Source organism: Dermochelys coriacea, chromosome 6, assembly GCF_009764565.3.
Source record: "Dermochelys coriacea isolate rDerCor1 chromosome 6, rDerCor1.pri.v4, whole genome shotgun sequence".
NCBI classification, from domain to species: domain Eukaryota; kingdom Metazoa; phylum Chordata; order Testudines; family Dermochelyidae; genus Dermochelys; species Dermochelys coriacea.
The window spans coordinates 12,545,641-12,561,926 of NC_050073.1; the positions used below are offsets into that span (position 1 = coordinate 12,545,641).

At 50.9% G+C, this 16,286-nt stretch overlaps 1 protein-coding gene and 1 long non-coding RNA gene across 3 annotated transcripts in view; one reads left to right on the plus strand and one right to left on the minus strand.

The window, feature by feature from the left end:
• Nucleotides 1-16,286, plus strand: part of LOC119857533 (NACHT, LRR and PYD domains-containing protein 3-like) — a 296,613-nt gene that overhangs the window by 170,839 nt on the left and 109,488 nt on the right. The window lies entirely within an intron of this gene.
• Nucleotides 4,627-8,519, minus strand: LOC122460674. Its single transcript, XR_006282129.1, has 3 exons — nucleotides 8,432-8,519; nucleotides 7,030-7,184; nucleotides 4,627-5,283 (listed from the first exon to the last, which is right to left on the minus strand). It is a non-coding gene; the product is annotated as an uncharacterized LOC122460674 (long non-coding RNA).

Here is a 16,286-nt window from a genome sequence, read left to right on the forward strand (position 1 = left end):
TTAAAGATGTTTACCCTTCCCTTTATATTTGTGACACACGTGCAAACCAGGGCCGTTAGCAAGGCTCCAACCCAGGATCCTCAGCCTCTCACAGCCGAACACTGTCAGCCAGAAATATGTAGCAGGCTCTTGCCCCATATCCATGACACACTCACTGCAGGGGGAGACAGCTCCACACCCAAGTTGCTGCAATGCACCGGCAGGGAGTCCTTACCTCCCCCACCCTGGCCATGTTCCTATAGCCCAGGCGCTCAGTGTCCTGGAGCCCGTCCCGACACCACAGCTCGCTTGCTTCTCTGATGTTCAGGCCTGGGGGAGAAAGACACACCCATTGGTGAGGTTTGGCATTCCGGTTTCAGTGCCTGTTTCCTTTGCTGGGTGCACACTGGCCGGGATCCTTGTGGCAACCATGGCCGAATGGAATCGCAGGGTCCCCTCCAGGCGGTTTAGTACCTGAAGGGGGATTTGTCTCATTCATTACAGTAATCATGTGAACCTTATGGTCTTTGTGCTCTGGGAGTGGGCGCCTGTTAATGGTGGCATCTAATACTGAGAACCCTCCATGCCCACTGAAGTCAGGATCTGGCCCTAGCTACCCAACTAGTGACATCCTACAAGCTTTGTGTCCTTCCCCTGTGGTCTCCACTCCTGCCCCTGCCCTCTTGATGGGCTCTTTCCCTCCACTTATCTCAATAGTGCCAGTCCTGTCCCCTCATGAGCTGGCAGCACCGTGGGCTGATTTCTCTGGGCTGGGGAATGGAGCTGGGCTCTGAGATAAATCAGCTTCCTGGCACTCTCTTTTTATTTCCGTCTCCCACTCCATCTGTAGGAGGCGCTGGGGGAGCGACGCTAGAGCCCTCATTCTCTCTGCCTCCAAGGGAGCTTGGAGCAAAGGGACCAGGGCAAGGGGCCTCTATGAGCACTCAATGCCTAGATGCTCCAGAATAACAAGGGCCCTGAGGCCAGGCACAACCCTGCCCGCCAGTGGCCAATGGAACGCAGCAGTCCCTTACGGACCCGGGGGAACCACTTAGCCAGGGGAAAAGGAACTTGACTCAAGCATAGTTGAGGCTCAGTTCTGACTCTGCCTCCCCACGCGGGCCCTCTCTATTTACAACCCCTGCAGCAGCTCATCCCACAGCCTGTCAGAGCCAGCCCTGCCTATGAATCATAGAATCATAGAATATCAGGGTTGGAAGGGACCCCAGAAGGTCATCTAGTCCAACCCCCTGCTCAAAGCAGGACCAAGTCCCAGTTAAATCATCCCAGCCAGGGCTTTGTCAAGCCTGACCTTAAAAACCTCTAAGGAAGGAGATTCTACCACCTCCCTAGGTAACGCATTCCAGTGTTTCACCACCCTCTTAGTGAAAAAGTTTTTCCTAATATCCAATCTAAACCTCCCCCATTGCAACTTGAGACCATTACTCCTCGTTCTGTCATCTGCTACCATTGAGAACAGTCTAGAGCCATCCTCTTTGAAACCCCCTTTCAGGTAGTTGAAAGCAGCTATCAAATCCCCCCTCATTCTTCTCTTCTGCAGACTAAACAATCCCAGCTCCCTCAGCCTCTCCTCATAAGTCATGTGCTCTAGACCCCTAATCATTTTTGTTGCCCTTCGTTGTACTCTTTCCAATTTATCCACATCCTTCCTGTAGTGTGGGGCCCAAAACTGGACACAGTACTCCAGATGAGGCCTCACCAGTGTCGAATAGAGGGGAACGATCACGTCCCTCGATCTGCTCGCTATGCCCCTACTTATACAACCCAAAATGCCATTGGCCTTCTTGGCAACAAGGGCACACTGCTGACTCATATCCAGCTTCTCGTCCACTGTCACCCCTAGGTCCTTTTCCGCAGAACTGCTGCCGAGCCATTCGGTCCCTAGTCTGTAGCGGTGCATTGGATTCTTCCATCCTAAGTGCAGGACCCTGCATTTATCCTTATTGAACCTCATTAGATTTCTTTTGGCCCAATCCTCCAATTTGTCTAGGTCCTTCTGTATCCTATCCCTCCCCTCCAGCGTATCTACCACTCCTCCCAGTTTAGTATCATCCGCAAATTTGCTGAGAGTGCAATCCACACCATCCTCCAGATCATTTATGAAGATATTGAACAAAACGGGCCCCAGGACCGACCCCTGGGGCACTCCACTTGACACCGGCTGCCAACTAGACATGGAGCCATTGATCACTACCCGTTGAGCCCGACAATCTAGCCAGCTTTCTACCCACCTTATAGTGCATTCATCCAGCCCATACTTCCTTAACTTGCTGACAAGAATGCTGTGGGAGACCGTGTCAAAAGCTTTGCTAAAGTCAAGAAACAATACATCCACTGCTTTCCCTTCATCCACAGAACCAGTAATCTCATCATAAAAGGCGATTAGATTAGTCAGGCATGACCTTCCCTTGGTGAATCCATGCTGACTGTTCCTGATCACTTTCCTCTCCTCTAAGTGCTTCAGGATTGATTCTTTGAGGACCTGCTCCATGATTTTTCCAGGGACTATGCAGGATGCTGGGGTCAAAAGTCATGTACATGAAATCCAGGGAGGGAGGTGTTGAATTGGAGCAGGGCAGAGGGAATGAGACATTGTGCTCAGGGTAGAATAGCTGACCCCTGGTCGCAGAGCTTAAAAAAGGGGGTTCATGACACTGCCCACATCTTGCTGGGCACAAGCTGTCATTTTCTCTCCAGGCTCAGACAATGTTCGGCCTTGGGGCTGGTCTATTTGCTCTGAACCCTTGATCCAGGAACAGCTGCAAAGGCCTTGGTGGGATGGATGGAGTGGCCATGAGGACAATCCCTCTGGGAATTGCAGTGTGCGTAGGACAGAAGAGCTGATTTCCTGAGGGTCCTCCTGTGTCTCAGGGTCTCCCTAGAAAGGAGCCAGTGACTTTTCTCTGAGGTCTGTGTCCTGGATCTCACAGGGGTTTCAGTCTCTCAGTCTGCAGCCAGGTCTGTGCTCAGTGTGAGTGCTTAATGGAACTATACAGAGCTCTGGCTTATAGTCCCAGTTCCTTCCCTCTGCCTCTCCCCCCCACCCATCCCGGGAGGCGGAAGGGCCCCAACATTGCACTGCTCTGCCCTGGGAAAGTGTGGCCGGCTGGGTCCAAGCTGGGAGGACACAATGGAAACATGGCTCTTCTAATCTCTCCTTTGAAGCCCTCCCACGGGGTTAAGGGCCTCCCAATCTGCTCACCTCCAAGAGGTGCTGCAGCTTGTCCTTGGTGGGGTCTCTGTCAGCAGGCTCCTGAGCATGGTATCCAGGCTCTGTGAACAGATCTTGTGCAGAAGAGGGCGCACCCATCAGTCGTATCTGGGGCTATACCACTCAGGGGACAATTAGGGGGGTTCTCTGGGGACCCCTGGCAAGACCCAAAAGACACATCCTGGCTTCTCCCATTCACATCACTCCAGAGACACTTCGCAAGAGCTCATGGCCGGATGCCTGCTGGCTCTTCAATCCTTGCCCTTAGCAGTTCTCTGCACAGGGGCTGGGACCCAGCAGAGCATTGAACAGCCAAACTGCAATGGGTGGGAGGCAGGATCCCCGGGAGAGTCCAGGCAGCAGAGCACTGAATGAGGAGAGAAGGAAAGGCTGGGATCAGCCACAGAGGGGTAACGCAATCCCCTCTGGAGGGAAGGGGCCTCCCTGCCAGTTTGTGTCCGCCCCCACACCAGCCCCCTGGGCCTGTTCCCACCTCTGCTCACCTCTCCCATATTCTCAGCAGCTCCATCAAACTGAGGGAGCAGGGACCAGAGGCCGCTCCTGGGACAGAGAAGTGGGATATGACCTACCCAGAAGTGGGTGATGTCCTTCCAATGCCCATTGTGAAAATGGTGTAAAGAACAGCCCGCAGGAGGCGTGATTCCAGCTCCAATGCAAGCAACAGCTTCAGTTTGCTGGCAGGGGAGAGGAGTCTGTCTTACACTTTGCAGCACGGGAGTGGCGCTGGCAGTACCATGGACATGACCCCCCTCCCCTGCAGTGATCCCCTCCATAAGGCCACTGTAACGTTACTGGAGTGAAATCAACCATTCAGCCAGGAAATAGAGGACCTTCCCACCTCCTCTGCTGGGGGATGTGAACAGCCACAACTGGGGTAACCTAGGTGGGGGAGGATCTGTGACTCCAGGCTCTGGGCCTGATCAGCACCAGGGTTAGGGCAGCTGGACGGGAGAGTCCTGGTACCCGAGGTTGCAAACCGCAGCCATGGAGCTGGACAGGGTGGAGCTTGGCTCGGACTCCAGGGGGAGATCTTCAATAAGCTCCTGGGAGACCCCAAGGAGACAAAACTGCATGTGAGTTTCAGGCCCCACAGACGCTTCCCAGGGAGGAGGCCAAACTGCTTTGCAGAAACAGCCAGTATCACCCCAACCCCCAAGTAGCTGGGCCCCCCTCTGCCTCCCACCCATCAAACTTACTCCTTCCTTCCCCCTCTCCCACCCAATTCCTCCCTCCCCTCAGCCTCAGCTGCCCCTCTGGCCTTACAGTTCCCCCACTGCCAGCTCCTGATCTGTGTCAGAAGCTCCCCCTTCCCTGCTCCCCAGGAACACCTGTCCTCTGCTTCCACCTCCAGCCCCACTAACTCTTCCTCTTATGTCTGGCTCTCTCGCCCCAGGGGCCAGGCACGGGGTCCCACTAACCACAATGCTCTCCACAAGGGCCACTTTCGAGAAGTGGCGTTCCAGGGTGTCCTGCCCCTGCCTCTGTGCCGAGAAGCACAGACTCGGGACAGCATGGAGAAAGCGGAGCTCTTTGGCCCTGTCCTGCACCCACTATGAGTGGGATTGGGGGAAGAGAGAGAGGGAGCCTGTTAGGTAGGGACCTTCCCGCCCCACCCAAAGCAGCTTCAGGATTCAGAACCTCCATGGGGTTGGACCAGGAAAGCACCCCCGCTTCCCAAAACCACAGTGTCGACCTGTACAGACAGGGGTTGTAACTGGGACAGTGTCTGTGGGGAGAGGACACCTTGGCCTATGTGGGACAAACACCCCTACTTTGGAGTCTCAGATAACAGAGGAGAAGTGCCCCCCATTAGGGGTGATGGTTTCTCTGGGACAAGACCCCCCTGTATAGGTGGGGATGGAACAAGGGGCAGGACCGACTCGGTGGCAGTGCAGATGGGGGATTTTTGTACCTCTGGAGGTGCTGCTGGATGACCCTGATGGTGGCTTGTTCTGGGGACACATCCTTCTCCTCCACCTCCACCTCCTCCAGCTGGGCACTGGGGGTCTCTGCCCCAGGCAGAGAAGGAGAAAGGATAATTGCTGCTGCTGCTGCTGGGGGGATGCAGTGGAGAGAGAAGGCTCAGTGTTCCCCCCTCCTCTGCAGGGAACCCAATGGCAGAGAGAGCCCCACCCTCCCAGAGATGCCATCAGCCCCATCAGCCCCAACAGCCTCAGGGCCCCATGGCAGTCAGCGCCCCCGCAACATCATCACAGGAGGCTGGAGATCCCCTGACTCCACCCAGCATCCCCTGTCACAGGGCGTGGCTGTGCCACTACCACTGGTGTCAGTGGGGCTCACGTGGCTCAGTCCTGGCACCTTTGCAAACTAGTTACTAGTCCCCCACCGCCCCAGTCCTCCTCCCTTTCCCTTGGGTCTCCCCTCACCTGCACAGAGGGAGCCTTCAGCCTCAGGGCTGTCAGAGTCCATGGAGGGGCTGCTGGCCCCTCGGGAGTAGGCGGAGCTGCTGATGCTAGTGCCAGAGTCGCCCATCTCCTGCTCTGTGCTGGCTGGTGGGTGGTGGCTCCTGCTAGGCCCTGGGGCTGGGCTCCTGGTTTCTCCGCTTCCTGTAAAGGAAGCCCCAGAACCACCTTGCCCAACTCTTGCCCTCTCCTGGGTCCCTCCTGCATAGCTGCACCCTGGGCCACCTCCATTGGGGCCCAGAAGGTGCCTCAGGGCCTGCTATCTTCCTCCTCCTCCTCCAGAAGCAAGGCAGCTCCTCCTCTTTCATAGAATATCAGGGTGGGAAGGGACCTCAGGAGGTCATCTAGTCCAACCCCCTGCTCAAAACAGGACCAATCGCCAATTTTTGCCCCAGATCCCTAAATGGCCCCCTTAAGGATTGAACTCACAACCCTGGGTTTAGCCTGCCAATACTCAAACCACTGAGATATCCCTCCCCCTGGCCACAAGCCTCTTCCACTAGCTCTCCCTCCCCCACCACTGAGCTATCCCTTTGCCTGGCCACGAGCCTCTTCCCTGCCCGCGGGGACAGAGAGTCCACTCTCCTCCTGGGCAAGCCGGCCGCTGCTTCCCACTAGCTCCGGAGTCACCTGCCCAGCCTTCCTCCTCAGCACCTGTTTCAGCCTCTCCATCCTGGGACTGAGTGGGGAGCAGCCATGAGTCTGGGCTCAAGGCAGCCTCTCATTAACGGGCCTGCCTGAGCCCCTGCCACCTCCCCTCCACTGAGGCAACTCCCCCACACTGCACACTCCACCCCAGGGCACGGGGGCTGCCATCCACACCCACTGGCAGCAGCTCACAGCACAGGCTGCTCCCAACGTTCCCCCTCACCTCTGGGGCCCTGTGACACCAGGGGAGTCTCATCCTTTCAGAGCAATGGGGCTCTCAGTTAGTTTGGACAAGCAGCTCCCTCCACGCCAGTAGGCCACGCTCCCTCCCAGGCCAGAGAAAGAGCAGAACCCGCATAGTCCCCAGCGAAAGTTTACAGGGTGCCAGTCCTAGGAGGCATGAGTCGCCCTCAGTTCCCATTGAATTCACTGACTGGGGGTGTGGGTGTTCAACAGCTGGCAGGTTCTGCCCTCCCCAAAGACTCTCGACCTGGGGAACAATCTCCAACAAGGGAAGGGCTGGGAGCCCTATTGCTGGGCCATTCCCACCACACTGGGGAGGGCTCTGGAGAACTCCCTGCAAGAAACAAGCTGCCCAGACTGAGCGAAGGGCTGCAGGGGTCTGTGTTAGGAAGTCTAGTCTCATTAAGAGGAGATTCCCCCCATTTCTGCCCCTCCCCAAGCAGAAAAAGGAAGCCGTTGAGGAAGTGCTCACATGCCACTCACTTGCTCTAGATGGGATGGAGCTGGATGGCAGATGCTCACTGATAGTCGGTCCCTTACCCTCCTCCTCGATCTCCCGCACCCAGGTGGGCTGGAAAGGGTGCTGCACAATGCCCTGCTAGCCGGGCAGGGTGTAGAAACCAGGAGATCGAAAGCGGCTGTGAAAACAAGATGATGTTTTATTGCCAGGGGATGGATAAACTCAGGCTAGCAGCCGGGGGTGCAGAACACTGACAGCCAGCAGGACACCTCCCATCTCAAGGTCTCCTAGTACCTCACATGCATTCCTGAAGTGTGACGACCCAAGGGCTGTAGGGGAGTTTTGGGGGCTGTGTGTGTTTTGGGGTATTTTAATTGTTGTGTAATGGGGCCTGCAGGTGTGTTGTATCTGTGTAAGCAAGTCAGTGGCCCTGAGCAGAGTGAGTTTTCTCCAGCCTCCTCAGTTAGTCATGCAACAGCTTTAACCAGAGAAGCAGATCTGTCTGGGCACATGGGACTCCTGTTAGAGCCTTTGAAAATGCTGGGTGATAGGCCATGTCATTAACAATTTCTCTGTCCTGCTCCTTTGTTTGTCACTTACACCTGCACATTCAGGGCCTGTTGGTCTCACCCACACCACCTTCCTGAAAAAGCCATGAGCTCCCAGAAAAGTGTAAAATGCTGTCATTTTTACTGCACTAGCTTCTGCAAGTGTTGACCATAATGGATAAGAAACTGGGACCGTGAAAAGATGTCTGGGAACAATCTCAGAGAACTCTCTGGCCCTGAAGCATGGGAGAATTCTTGGGCATTAGCACGAACTATAACAAGAAACAAACTCTAAAGTGCAACATTATTTCTTGGTTCATGATATTTATTGAACTGATCAAAACTGACACAGAAATGTACATCCAGGAAAAACAAGTGTTGGAGACAGATACAAAAGATTCAATGTAATAACTATGGCATTTTGTAAAACTACAAAACCCTTGTAAATATCCAAATGAATTAACTGTTGGAACAGAATGAAAATTCCCCTCTGGATCCAAGGATGGTTCTTGAGTCTCTCCCCTGCACTGACAGACACTTAAAGAGGATGGCTACCAGATTCATGATCACATATCTGTCCCTAGGCCCTGACCCCCTTCTTCCCTCCCACCCCAACCCATTACCCCTTCCAAGGTCAGTCCAAGCACAGATCAAACCCAGCTCCTACTCCTGAGTCTCTTGCCCCCAGGCAGGAGGGTTGGCCCAGACAATCTTTACCCACCCCCCTACCATAGATGCTAAAATATGCTGCTGGAGACTCTGGAGGTTGCAGGGGTCCCTCTAAAAGGGGCAGGTCCCCCCACTGACTGGCTGCTGTCCCAGCTAGTGGCAGGGCAGCCAGGCCAGAGTTGCATGGGCTTCCACTCACAAACCCTACCGGATCTCTGTGACCAGATCAGGTTTTATCACTTTCACAGCATACAGCTCTGGCCTTGTTTCTTCATTAATGCTGTGCTGGGACAAGCTGCAGGGGAAACAAGGGAAGAGGGGGACGTGTTAATTCTATGCAGGCCCAAAGTCTGATTCCACAGTCCCTCTGAGGCCCAGCGCACTGCCCACCACGGGCTTTAGTATTATTACTTCTTGTATTGTGGTGTTATCTAGGAGCCCTCGTCATGGGCCAGGACCCCATTGTGCTGGGCACTGCATAAACAGAACACAAAGATTGTCCCAGCCCCGAAAAGCTCCCAGATCCAGCTGCCTGCCAGAGCCCCCGGATCTGTGTCACCGTCACCTCCCTGCCTGCTGAGTTCACTGTCAGCGGGTGCCTCTCACTTCGGGGAGGGAAGGAGAAGCGCTGGTGCAGTCTGGAGCCTGGCCTGCTCCCCCCACACCCCACTCACCCTGTGAGCTCTGGGCAGGGACAGCAATGTCCTTTCTACATGTAAAGGGCTGGATTGTGCAGCCCTTGCTCAGGGCAGGGAGCGCTTACTGACATGGACAGTCCCATTCATTGCTGTGGGGTTACTCAGTGGAGCCCGCAGCCACACCCATGGTGCACCACAGCAACAGCTCCTGCGGCTCTGGTCCTGTGGGGCTGGCTGGGCTCGGTTCCCCGGTCCAGGCGTTGTGACCTCAGTGGTCTTCAGCGCTGCTCAGGTTTGGCCCTGCTCCCTGACCAGGGGTGGGGGAGGCAGCAGCCAGGTGAAATTTGTGTCAGTGGTGCTGCAACCCCACTCTCCAGGTCACACCGTCACTCACACAAATTTGGCCTGGCCGAGCCCATCATCACCATGGAGGAGTGGCTGGGCCAAGCCTGAATGGGGCTGCGACCCCAGAGGTTGCAACACCAGGAGAAAGGAGCCAACCCCAGCCAGCTCCATGGGACCAGAGCTGCTGGAGCCACCACTGCAGGGTAAGTGCAGGGTTGGCTCTGCAACTCCCGTAGGGCAGCACCCAACGCTCCCCAGGGCCACCACCCCTTGGGGCAGCACCAACCCCCCCTCCCCGAGTGCATACCATGGAAACATTTCTGTAGGTGCCCCTGGAGGTACTGAGCACCCACAGGGAGCAGGGGCTGAAAAATCCAGCTCACAGAATCTCCCCATGGAAGCAGCAAGATCTCAGCTCCCATTGCTGCACGGGCCCCTCACGCCCCGCTCCCCACAGGCTTCAGTAACAGAGTCCTTGAAGGGGGAGAGTTTTCAGCAGCTGTTGTGGGGCTGCAGACATAGCCTGAAAGTACTGAAATGCTGGTGAGATCTCAAAAATCCACCCTGACCAGAAGATATTGCTGTCACTGACTTTGTCTTTATTTTTACAGCCAGGTCAGGAGAATGGGGCTTGTGTGTTTACAGCAAATGTGAGAGAGCAGGAGCTATTGCTCCAGCTCAGAGCATGATGCTGGTCTAAGGAAAGGGATGTGCTAGTGCAGGGGTTCCCAAACTGGGGTTCGTGAACCCCTGGGAGTTCACAAAATGTTACGGGGTTCTTGGGAAAAAATTCCCTAATGGCGGACAGAGCTGCCCCTAGGGACCCCAGACAGCACAGGGCCAGCAGCCCGGAGTCCCTGGACTTCCAAGAGCTAAGCAGATCAAAGCAGGCATATCTATCACCCTGAGGAGATTTAACCCTCAAGACTCCTTATAAAACATGGAAAGGGAGGTGGATATTTTTTGCTGGTTTTAAAATTAAATAGTCAGCTAGTGTTGTTTTAAAAATTATTATGAAGAACAAGTTGTTTACCTGGACTGCTCAAGACCTGAATGCTTGTGCAGGAGGAACTCTTTGAGTTGGCTTCTTAAATACCTTCATGTTGTTTCACATCTGATACTCCTTGATGAAACCGAGGAGGCTTGTTTTATAACAGGCTTATTCAAAGTGATACAAGCTATGAAAGTGAGATCTTGGAAGATCTTGTTGCTGTTTTCATAATGTAATAAAAATACTGTAATGATAAATAATAATTAACAGTAAAGAGTGTATAATAAGCATGTCATAAAAACAAATTTTTTATTTCCAAGAACACTGCTTTTATAATTTATACTCAGGTAAAGGAGAAAATCCCTGGAAATATTTATTTTTAGGAGGGGGTTCACGAGACTTGACATTTTAGTGAAAGGGGTTCACAGGTTGTTAAAGTTTGGGAACCTCTGTGTTAGTGTAACTCACCCTTACCCCGTGTGACTCTTTGCCCCCTCTAGTAGCTAGACCACAGAGGTTTGCGTAAGCTACAACCTTATATTCATGCAATACAAATTTGTACTTTTAGATTCAGAGGTTCTATCCCCATTTCCTATGACCCTCCCAAGCGGGGAAACATTACACTAGCCTTGTTAAATTTATATCCAGTCAGAATGAACAGGTATTTGGAAAACAACTTATTTCTGTGTAGTCGTTTAAAAAGTTAGCTTCAAAATCTAAATCATTCAGAAGGCTGCCTTTCTGTGTCTCTGAAGGAGACTGTTTATAATGTTGGGGACACCTGGCATGGCCACTAGGTAACTCAAGGGGATGGAAGACCACGAGTGTCAATGAAGCCCCCTCGCTCTAGGCCCAGATGGCCCCCCTTCCCTTTTCTGCCCAGAGACACTCACAGCGGTCACAATGAGAAGTTTGCAACAGTGTATTGCAGGCGCAGACTGGCTGGAGCAAGATTAGGTCAAGCAGGACAGGAAAGTCACTAGATGAGGAGTCAACAGGGTGGACGGTCCACTGCTCTGCTGATGAAGGGGTGGGTTCTGCCTTCAGACACGAGTGATGGATCCAGTTCTTGTGTCCCTCGACCTTTGCTGCCGTATGGGAGATCAGCAGGACGATGTAGGGTCCTTTCCACTTTTCCTGGAGAAGCTCGTCTTTTCCAGGTGCGAACAAGCACAGAGTCGCCGGGTTGTAAGGAGTGGACGGGAGAGTCCAAGGGAAGAGGCTGGGAGTCTTTAGTATACCTGTGAAGAGACAAGAGAACAGCAGACAGGGAACACATATACTGAGACAAAAAACCATTACCCAGCTCCCACTCCCTGACAGAACCGGTATGCCATTCATAGGCCATACCCTCCCAAACATAATTTCAAAGGGACTAAGCCCTAATCTACCCTTTGGGAGAGCGCGGATATGGAGCAGGATGAGGGGTAAGGCATCAGGCCATCGCAGGGAAGCTTCTTGGCACACTTTTGAAAGATGTCGTTTAAGGGTCTGATTGGTACGCTCTACTACGCCACTGGCTTGTGGTGTCCAGGGCATATGGAGTTTCCAAGGGATCTGCAAGGCATTTGAGATGCTTTGGACGATTTTTGATGTGAAGTGTGTCCCGTTGTCAGATTCCATCCACTGTGGAAGTCCGAAGCGAGGAATGACCTCCTTAACAAACTTAAGGGCCACCGTCCTGGCAGTGCAATTGCGGCATGAGAAGGCTTCTGGCCATCCGCTGAATCGATCCACTAAGACAAGGAGATATTTGTACCCTTGGGTCCGAGGAAACTCAGTAAAATCTATTTGCCAGACCCGCCCGGGGCCCGGAGTGGGTTCCAGAACAGCGGGTGGCCCTGGATGTCCTGGTTGGGGGTTATTCTTTTGACAGACTAAGCAGTCCGCCTGTACCTGGGTAGGCAGGGGTCGGAGTCCAGAAGTTATATTTTTCCATCAGTTTGGATAAGTGCTTCCCTGCCAGCATGAGTGGTTTGATGTAATTTCTTTAACACTGGCTGGATCAGGTCCTTTGGTAGAAAGACCTTCCCTTCCAGGGAATGGAGCCATCCCTCCTTTTCCTGGAGACCGAGTTTGTCGGTTAGCTGTCTCTCCTCTCCAGAGTACTGGGGGGTCGGAAGCTCCCCCACGGATGAGATAAGGGCATGCATATGGGCATTCTCAGTCTGAGGGGATATCAGGGTGGCAGCATGCTTAGCCTCTCTATCTGCCCGGGCGTTACCGCTGGCCACATCTTGATCTTCCCTTTGATGGGCTTTGAGTGTACTACCGCCACTTCCGAGGGGAGTTGTACGGCTTCTAGGAGAGACTACAACAAATATGAGCCCCAGGAGGATACAGGATGGGTTGAAGAGGATAGTAAGGGAAAATAGGAATGGAAAGAACTTGCAGCCAGAGGGAACAGGGGAGAGACTGGAGAATAGCACTGTCACCAGGAAAAGGCAGGTCTATGTGATCGGGGACTCTTTATTGAGAAGAATAGACAGGCCTGTAACTAGAGCTGATCCAGAGAATAGAAGGGTGTGCTGTCTTCCGGGTGCTAAGATACGGGATGTAGACCTGAGGTTGAAAAGGATCCTAAAGGGAGCGGGAAAGAATCCCCTAATTATCCTTCATGTGGGAACAAATGATACAGCCAGATTCTCGCTGGAAAGTATCAAGGGAGACTATGCTAGGCTGGGGAAGACACTTAAGGAAATTGAGGCTCAGGTGATCTTTAGCGGGATCCTTCCTGTTCCTAGAGAAGGGCAACAAAGGTGTGACAAGATTATGACTGTCAACAGATGGCTTAGGCAGTGGTGCTATAAGGAGGGCTTTGGGATGTATGGCCACTGGGAGGCATTCACGGACAGAGGTCAGTTCTCTCGGGATGGACTTCATCTGAGTAGGGAAGGAAATAGACTTCTAGGATCGAGGCTGGCACAACTGATAAAGAGAGCTTTAAACTAGGAATTGGGGGGAGATGGATGGGAGATGTCCAGAAAATCTCCACGCCAGATTTTAGCATTGAGAGGGAAGAAGATGAAGTAAGAAAAGATACAGCCATGGGTAGGAGAATGTATATAAGGAGCGAGGGCGGTGTGGATACTAGTCTAATAGGTTATACTGGCTGTAGAATGACTGTGCCTAATAGGGTACAAAATGTGAGCGAGTCCAAACAGAAAAAATTAAGATGTTTGTACACCAATGCGAGGAGTCTAGGTAACAAAATGGAGGAACTAGAGCTACTGGTGCAGGAAGTGAAACCAGATATTATAGGGATAACAGAAACATGGTGGAATAGTAGTCATGACTGGACTACAGGTATTGAAGGGTATGTGCTGTTTAGGAAAGACAGAAATAAAGGTAAAGGGGGTGGAGTAGCATTGTATATCAATGATGAGTTAGAATGTAGAATCATAGAATATCAGGGTTGGAAGGGACCCCAGAAGGTCATCTAGTCCAACCCCCTGCTCAAAGCAGGACCAAGTCCCAGTTAAATCATCCCAGCTAGGGCTTTGTCAAGCTAAATAAGAAATAATGTAAAGAAATAAGAAGCGATGCAATGGATAAGACAGAGTCCGTCTGGGCAAAAATTACATTGGGGAAGAAAACTAGTAAAGCCTCTCCTACGATAGTGCTTGGGGTGTGCTATAGACCTCCGGGATCTAATTTGGATATGGATAGAGCCCTTTTTAATGTCTTTAATCAAGTAAATACTAATGGAAACTGCGTGATCATGGGAGACTTTAACTTCCCAGATATAGACTGGAGGACCAGTGCTAGTAATAATAATAGGGCTCAGATTTTCCTAGATGCGATAGCTGATAGATTCCTTCATCAAGTAGTTGCTGAACCGACTAGAGGGGATGCCATTTTAGATTTAATTTTGGTGAGTAGCGAGGACCTCATAGAAGAAATGGTTGTAGGGGACAATCTTGGCTCAAGTGATCATGAGCTAATTCAGTTCAAACTAAATGGAAGGATTAACAAAAATAAATCTGCAACTAGGGTTTTTGATTTCAAAAGGGCTGACTTTCAAAAATTAAGGAAATTAGTTAGGGAAGTGGATTGGACTGAAGAACTTATGGATCTAAAGGTAGAGGAGGCCTGGGATTACTTTAAATCAAAGCTGCAGAAGCTATCGGAAGCCTGTATCCCAAGAAAGGGGAAAAAATTCATAGGAAGGAGTTGTAGACCAAGCTGGATGAGCAAGCATCTTAGAGAGGTGATTATGAAGAAGCAGAAAGCATACAGGGAGTGGAAGATGGGAGGGATCAGCAAGGAAAGCTACCTAATTGAGGTCAGAAGATGTAGGGATAAAGTGAGAGAGGCTAAAAGTCAAGTAGAGTTGGACCTTGCAAAGGGAATTAAAACCAATAGTAAAAGGTTCTATAGCCATATAAATAAGAAGAAAACTATGAAGGAAGAAGTGGGGCCGCTTAACACTGAGGATGGAGCGGAGGTTAAAGATAATCTAGGCATGGCCCAATATCTAAACAAATACTTTGCCTCAGTCTTTAATAAGGCTAAAGAGGATCTTGGGGATAATGGTAGCATGACAAATGGGAAGGAGGATATAGAGGTAGATATTACCATATCAGAGGTAGAAGCGAAACTGAAACAGCTTAATGGGACTAAATCGGGGGGCCCAGATAATCTTCATCCAAGAATATTAAAGGAATTTGCACCTGAAATTGCAAGCCCATTAGCAAGAATTTTTAATGAATCTGTAAACTCAGGAATAGTACCGAATGATTGGAGAATTGCTAATATAGTTCCTATTTTTAAGAAAGGAAAAAAAAGTGATCCGGTTAACTACAGGCCAGTTAGTTTGACATCTGTAGTATGCAAGGTCCTGGAAAAAATTTTGAAGGAGAAATTAGTTAAGGACATTGAAGTCAATGGTAAATGGGACAAAATACAACATGGTTTTACAAAAGGTAGATCGTGCCAAACCAATCTAATCTCCTTTTTTGAAAAAGTAACAGATTTTTTAGATAAAGGAAATGCAGTGGATCTAATTTACCTAGATTTCAGTAAGGCATTTGATACCGTGCCACATGGGGAATTATTAGTTAAATTGGAGAAGATGGGGATTAATATGAACATCAGAAGGTGGATAAGGAATTGGTTAAAGGGGAGACTGCAACGGGTCCTACTGAAAGGCGAACTGTCAGGTTGGAGGGAGGTTACCAGTGGAGTTCCCCAGGGATCGGTTTTGAGACCAATCTTATTTAATCTTTTTGTTACTGACCTTGGCACAAAAAGTGGGAGTGTGCTAATAAAGTTTGCAGATGATACAAAGCTGGGAGGTATTGCCAATTCAGAGAAGGATCGGGATATTATACAGGAGGATCTGGATGACCTTGTAAACTGGAGTAATAGTAATAGGATGAAATTTAATAGTGAGAAGTGTAAGGTTATGCATTTAGGGATTAATAACAAGAATTTTAGTTATAAGTTGGGGACGCATCAATTAGAAGTAACGGAAGAGGAGAAGGACCTTGGAGTATTGGTTGATCATAGGATGACTATGAGCTGCCAATGTGATATGGCTGTGAAAAAAGCTAATGCGGTTTTGGGATGCATCAGGAGAGGCATTTCCAGTAGGGATAAGGAGGTTTTAGTACTGTTATACAAGGCACTGGTGAGACCTCACCTAGAATACTGTGTGCAGTTCTGGTCTCCCATGTTTAAAAAGGATGAATTCAAACTGGAGCAGGTACAGAGAAGGGCTACTAGGATGATCCGAGGAATGGAAAACTTGTCTTATGAAAGGAGACTTAAGGAGCTTGGCTTGTTTAGCCTAACTAAAAGAAGGTTGAGGGGAGATATGATTGCTCTCTATAAATATATCAGAGGGATAAATATAGGAGAGGGAGAGGAATTATTTCAGCTCAGCACCAATGTGGACACAAGAACAAACGGATATAAACTGGCCACCAGGAAGTTTAGACTTGAAATCAGACGAAGGTTTTTAACCATCAGAGGAGTGAAGTTTTGGAATAACCTTCCAAGGGAAGCAGTGGGGGCAAAAGATCTATCTGGTTTTAAGATTCTACTCGATAAGTTTATGGAGGAGATGGTATGATGGGATAATGGGA